This window comes from Pinus tabuliformis, chromosome 8 (assembly GCF_031772625.1).
Source record: "Pinus tabuliformis cultivar Carrire ecotype Pingquan chromosome 8, CPIR1, whole genome shotgun sequence".
Lineage (NCBI taxonomy): Eukaryota > Viridiplantae > Streptophyta > Pinopsida > Pinales > Pinaceae > Pinus > Pinus tabuliformis.
Window position 1 is genome coordinate 1736999247 of NC_142294.1, and position 6072 is coordinate 1737005318.

A 6072-nucleotide genomic window follows, 5' to 3' on the forward strand; every position below is an offset into this window, starting at 1 on the left:
GGAAGAAAAATGCCAAAAATGCATCGAAAGATTATGTAGCCTTACCCATACCGGCATTTTTGATACCACCATGGAGTTTGGATCAAACTCCGGGAACCAGGGTGTAACAAATAATCCCGCGCTGCCCCAGAACCATGGTCCTTCGGTGAGGGCTTTATCCCTTTCCTCTTCGGCTCGAAAGACTACTATGAAGAAACCTTTCGAGCATAGCTGAATCCGGCAGTTTTTTGTCCATGTCATGTGTATCCATTGGTACAAAGCATCCGATCTAGGCCAGAAGCCGTTAAATCTACAAATGATTGCATTTTTTTGTAGATCTGTGAAAATGCCCTTTACCTCTGGGATATCCAACAGAATGGATGGGCTTTCTGGTGCTTCATCTACGATATACTGCCCTGGAGGGGTGTTTGCATTTGCATGTTCTTTCCCCTTTTGAGTTCCTATCCCCTTTGCTGCATCTCTGTAGGATCCTGTAGGTTTTGATGTAGATCCCTTTGATCCACCTCGCAGCCGGAGATTGAGAATAACAGTAGAATCTTTTTCAACCCTGTAGTGCTGGAGGGTGTGATGATCTTGCATGCATAACCCAGAAAATAATAGGTTTTGTGCCGTAGCTGGAAAGCCCAGTCTGACCTGTATCTCTTTTTTTAAATTCAAGACAGTCATCCATGCCCAGATCTGCACACAAAAATGCCTTCCGTCTGTTGATCTAACAAAGATATGTTTCAGTTCTGCTATGTCTGCCTTGTTCTGGTTCCTTGGTAATATTTGTTGCGTTGCCGAAGGTATAGAGACCTCATAGCCCATATCCCTACTCCCCCGCAAACCCGAATCCCTACTCCACCCCATACTTGTTTTCTGGCTTTGACCTTTTAAGAACCGCCCTGGATCTGCAGCACGAAGCCCCGGCGTACCAAAACGAGGCTTGAGAACCAGTGAATGTTTATTAGGCACCCGCATTCTCCTTTAAGTCTGCATTGGCAACTTATGACATTTATATGAACATTGTGCCTACGGTTTATTTTTCAATAGTAATGATGCAACAAGAGAAGGAAGATCTAACTAGCATTATTTTCTTGTATAGCGGCACATTGGAGATCTTAGGGTCCCTGTGGATGCAGATGGAGGTGCAGAGAAGGTTGTATGAACCGTTGGAGGTAAGGGATATAGGCTCTTTCTCGGCTTCCATTCATTGCACACGACTCTACTATGCTATAGACAAGTCTGAACTTAAAATGTCACATTGATTGTGTGCCTCCCTTTTGAACAGGTCCAAAGACACTTGCAAACTTGTAGTGAGGTAACATAAGAGTACTTGTGGTCAGTTCAAGAGTTAACGCAAGGGAAACTCTAGCAAGTTACAACTTGGAGTCAATTGGATTGGTAGCTACCTGTTCGAGAAATTCTGATTTCACATCAAAAGTGAAAAGCGAATGTTTTAGGTCTATTTTTTTTTTGTTTTTTTACTATGCCTAAAATATTTTGTGTATTTCCAGAATCTGAAATTTCCCATCAATTGGGCTATACTACAGACTCGTCTGCATACACCTTCCTCACTTTGAACATTGAGAGTTCAACTACAGAAAATTTGCAGGTTGGTGGTGGAAAACAGTCAAGGTATGCATATGATTCAATGGTGCAGTTTTCGCAGGAAGAAATAAGAAAGCATATGAGGCTGCAAGAATTGGCAGGGGAAGAAAATATCTCTTCTTCTTTCTCTTTCTCTGGGACCAAGGACTCTTCAATTATTTTGCACGAATCGTCTACTAGTGGCATAGTACACGCAGAAGAAAATGGCAATCCTTTGTCTGAAGAAAAAGGAAGCTTGTGAAGGAATGGCATGCTTTCTGTTCAACCCATGGTAACGACATTAGCGTTTTCTAGTGCTCTATCTCTCCATAAAACTAATCAACCTTTCCTAGTGCTCTATCTCCGCATAAAAATAAGCAGCCTTCTCTACTGCTCTATCTTTGCCCGAATATAATGAACCTTTTCTAGTGCTCTATTTCCGCATGAAAATATTATATGAATCGAGCTAAAAAAATGCTCAAACAAGAATTAATGAATTCTCAAAATGGCAGCGGAATTGGACTGGAATTCCAATGGTTATACCACTATATCCACCATGGAAAGGGAGCTTGACGTGAGTGGTTTTGGGTGAATCAGATGAGCATTGTATATCAATGTACCTTAGAATTTGGCACATATGAGAAAGTTGTAATTGCATTCATGAATGAGATTCAAAGCCAATGGCCATTGCATTATGGCTTTGTACATCGCTGGGAGATGAGAGATGTTATCTTTTTTCCCCCTTAAGATTCAACCACGATCAAGTCCTTTTCTAGCGTACCAATAGGATAGGCAACATTCTATAGGTGTATGATGATGTAAATATATACAACTATATACTCTGGAAATTATTTGTCTTTGAATTTTCTTTGTACGACTAAATTGGGTCAAGACTACTTTTAACATTGAAAAGCTCATATAAATTACATTGCATGCCTCAGAAGTTTGGTTTGCTCCATCTTCCAAAAAAATTCATTCATGTTAGCATGACAAAATCTATGTAGCTACTAACTGACATTGCATTTGTAAAGAATCTCATGTATGTTTTTTAAATCTTGTGTTGGTGAAACTCAATATTCAAATTCCCCTTAAACAAATATTCTGGTTTAGCACGGGCATACACACAGGTCTATCTCCCTAGTCTTTATCCAAAAAGAAAGAGGTTGAAGTAAGCTAATGAAAATACTAATTCGATAATGGAAGGCATTGTGAGTACTTAACATGGGCAGGTTCTTCCCTATTTAATCATAGCTTACTATTAATCTATGTCTGTAGAATCACTGTAAAATGGTTGACCAACAGATAACAGAAAGTTCTCAAGTTTGAGTTTTTGAAGCCAAGGGTTCGAAAATTTACTTACTGCTTATTAGACACTCACTCAATGGTTATTACGCACCCGCATTCTCCTTCAAGTCTGCACTGGCAACTTAGCACTGGCAACTTAGGACATTTATATGAGCACTGTTGTCAATGTCAATGATCACGGTATGACAGAAGTTTGCAGCGTTAACATAAATATTCATCACAAACGTATATTATTGACATGTAAGCGCAAAGGAGATAGAAGAATACGCAAACTAAGAAAACGTCACTTTATAGGGTGAAAGAAACTATTAACAAATGGATTATGTACATCCTATTCCATATAAGCGATGGTGGAATTTCGAAAAAAGGTTTCTGCAATTTGTCTTCATACATTTTTTCGTTGGTAAAGAAGTGTCCTTCCATTTAGAAAGAATGTTTGCATTGTGTCATGTCAAATCTACCTAGGTATTGTAACCAATCAGATTTTGGGATACATATTTTTATATTCGACATAACTAGTTTGATAAACAGATAACACCACTGCCCAGATAAGGATGAAGCCTTGAAATTCCCAGGTTACAAAAGCAGGTCCGTTTAAACAACACCGTTAGGATTTGACAACGTCTCCAAGGTGTTTTTGTAAAAAATGGTTTTCAATTCTGTCGGGACTGAGGAGAGTCACAACTATGTGCTGTGGTTTATTTCTGTTAGAGACTATGCCTCTGGTTTACGGTCCTTAGGTCCCTAGACCATTTTAGCCCCTCGAAATGATGTTTTTTTCTAAGACTAATGATGCAAGAAGAGAAGGTATATCTAGGTAACACATTTTTTTTTTCCTTGTATTTTAGCACTTTGCGGATCATATAGTCCCTGTGGATGCAAATGGACGTACAGAGAAGGTCATGAAAACCACTAGAGCTAAGGGCTATAATTCCCATAATTCCCATCTTGGCTTCCATTCTTTGTATGTGACTCTACTATGCCATAGAGAAGTCTGAATTTAAAATGTCATGTTGATTGCGTGCCTCTCTTTTGAGCAAGTTCATAGACACTTGCAACTTCGTATGGGAGCACAAAGAAATCCTTTGCAGTCAGTTCTAGAGAAAGCGGGGAAACTCTCTCAAGTTACAACTTGGGGTCAATTGGATTGGAAGTTACTTGTTCAAATTTTTTTGAGAAGGCCTCAAGACTGAAAAGTGAATGTTTTTACATCTACATTTTCTAATTTGACTTTCTTTACTTTGACTAAAATAATATCTGGTCTATTTCTAGAATTTCAAATTTTCTGTCAATAATTCTAGGCTGCAGATTGGTCTAGATATAGTTCCCTCGCTTCGAATGAGAGTTCAATGAAGATTCCCGCAAAACAGTGTCAAGATATGCATATGGTATACAATAGTGCAGTTTTAGTAGGAAGAAATCAATCAAGATACGAGGTTGCAAGAATTGTCAGGAGAAGAAAATATTTCTTCTCTTTTTTCTAGGACCAAGGACTCTTCAACCATTTTGAATGAGAAGGCTACTAGTGACATAGTAAAAGCATAAGAAAATGACAGTCGTTTATCTGGGAGGAAAAGGAAGCTTTTGAATCAATGGAGTGGTTGTTCTTCAACCCATGCCAACAACATTAGCCTTTTCTAGTGCTTTGTCTCTGCATAAAAATGTGTCAGTGTTTTCTAGTGCTTCGTCTCTGCATGAAAATGGTCAAATGCACGAGGCAACAAAATTTTATGTGAATCAAGATAAAACATGTTCCAACGGGAATATTAAATTCTCACACTGGCTGCGAAATTGGACTTGAATTCTAATGGTTATACCATTGTATCCTTCGAGGAATGGGGGCTTGATATGAATGGTTTTGGGTGGAGAATATGAGTCTTTGGCACATATGAGCAAGCAGTAGTCGCATTCATGAATGGGGAATAGAGCCAAACCATTCATGTTCCCATGTTAGAATTTATCTATGCGTTGACTAATATTGTATTTGTAAAGAAGCTCTTGTTTTCTTTTAATCTCGTGGCGGTGAAACTCAAGCTTCAAATTCTCTCCTTGTTGGTGAAATCAAGGTTCAAATTTGCGACAAACAATTTTTTTGGTTTAGCATAGGTATACACACCGGTCTCTCTCCCTAGATTTTGCCTAAAGAAAAAGAGGTCAAGGTGACGTAATGACAATTTTGATTCAATAATGTAAGGCATTATGAGTACTTGACATGGGTGAACTGTTGACTTGGGTATTCCTATTTAATTAAATTATAGCTCATTATTAGTCAATGGCCGCAGAGTCATTATAAAAAGGTTGACTAGTAGATGATATGAATTTCTCAAATTTCATGAAGTGAAACACGGGGCTCAAAACCTCACTTCATGTATATCAAGCACCCATACCCTTTGTATTAGGCCCCCACATTCTCCTTTAAGTTTTCACTTGCATTGCCAACTTATGGCATTTATGTGAACACTTTTGCCAATGCCACTAATCATTGTACAAGACAAGTATGCAGGGTTAGCAAGAATACTCATCATGGATGGATATGATTGACACGTAAGAAAAGGAGATAGGTAGAAGAATATACGCCACTGAGAAAAAAATCACTTTATATGGCAGAATAAACTATTAAAAATTGCATTCTATAGGTCATGTCACATATAAGTGATGGTGGAATTTTCCCAAAATGGTTATGTCGATTGTCTTCACATATCTCTCTTTTTAGAGCTATTTTGTTTCCTTGTGAAGTATCCTTCTAGCAAGATTGTTTGCATTGTGTCGTGTAAAAGGCACCCACGCATTGCCATCAATCACAGTTTGAGATACATATAAATGAATTTGATTATATCTTGCCTAGACCAATTCGTGTCTCCCCTTGAAATCCCAAGGCCTTCATGTGACAACATTACATTGTTTTTTATCATATTATAATTTCTTTGGTAAGATTCCCTAATTTCGATTGCCCCTTTTACTATGATGGTTTTGAGCATTGAGCATTGTTTGTCTAGTCCGATGACATAGTTGCTTTATTTTTTAAAATTTGGATATCATTAAATTTGAGCCAACTTAAAGCAATTTTTAAGACCATGGCTCATGAACTTGGTGAGGCTGGAGTGCACGAGTTCAATTCGAGCTTTCCCAAATCTCAACAACAAAAATAATTCAAAATGGAAGTTTTTCTTTTCCTTTTAGGCACTTACATGTTATAGT

General features: G+C 38.2%; 1 long non-coding RNA gene across 1 annotated transcript; it reads left to right on the forward strand.

Annotated features, from left to right (window-relative positions):
• The first annotated feature begins 1041 nt into the window (after positions 1–1041).
• On the forward strand, positions 1042–1737 carry LOC149243044 (uncharacterized). The gene is made up of 3 exons (XR_016245766.1): positions 1042–1157; positions 1271–1383; positions 1497–1737. It is a non-coding gene; the product is annotated as an uncharacterized LOC149243044 (long non-coding RNA).
• The last annotated feature ends 4335 nt before the right edge of the window (positions 1738–6072 follow it).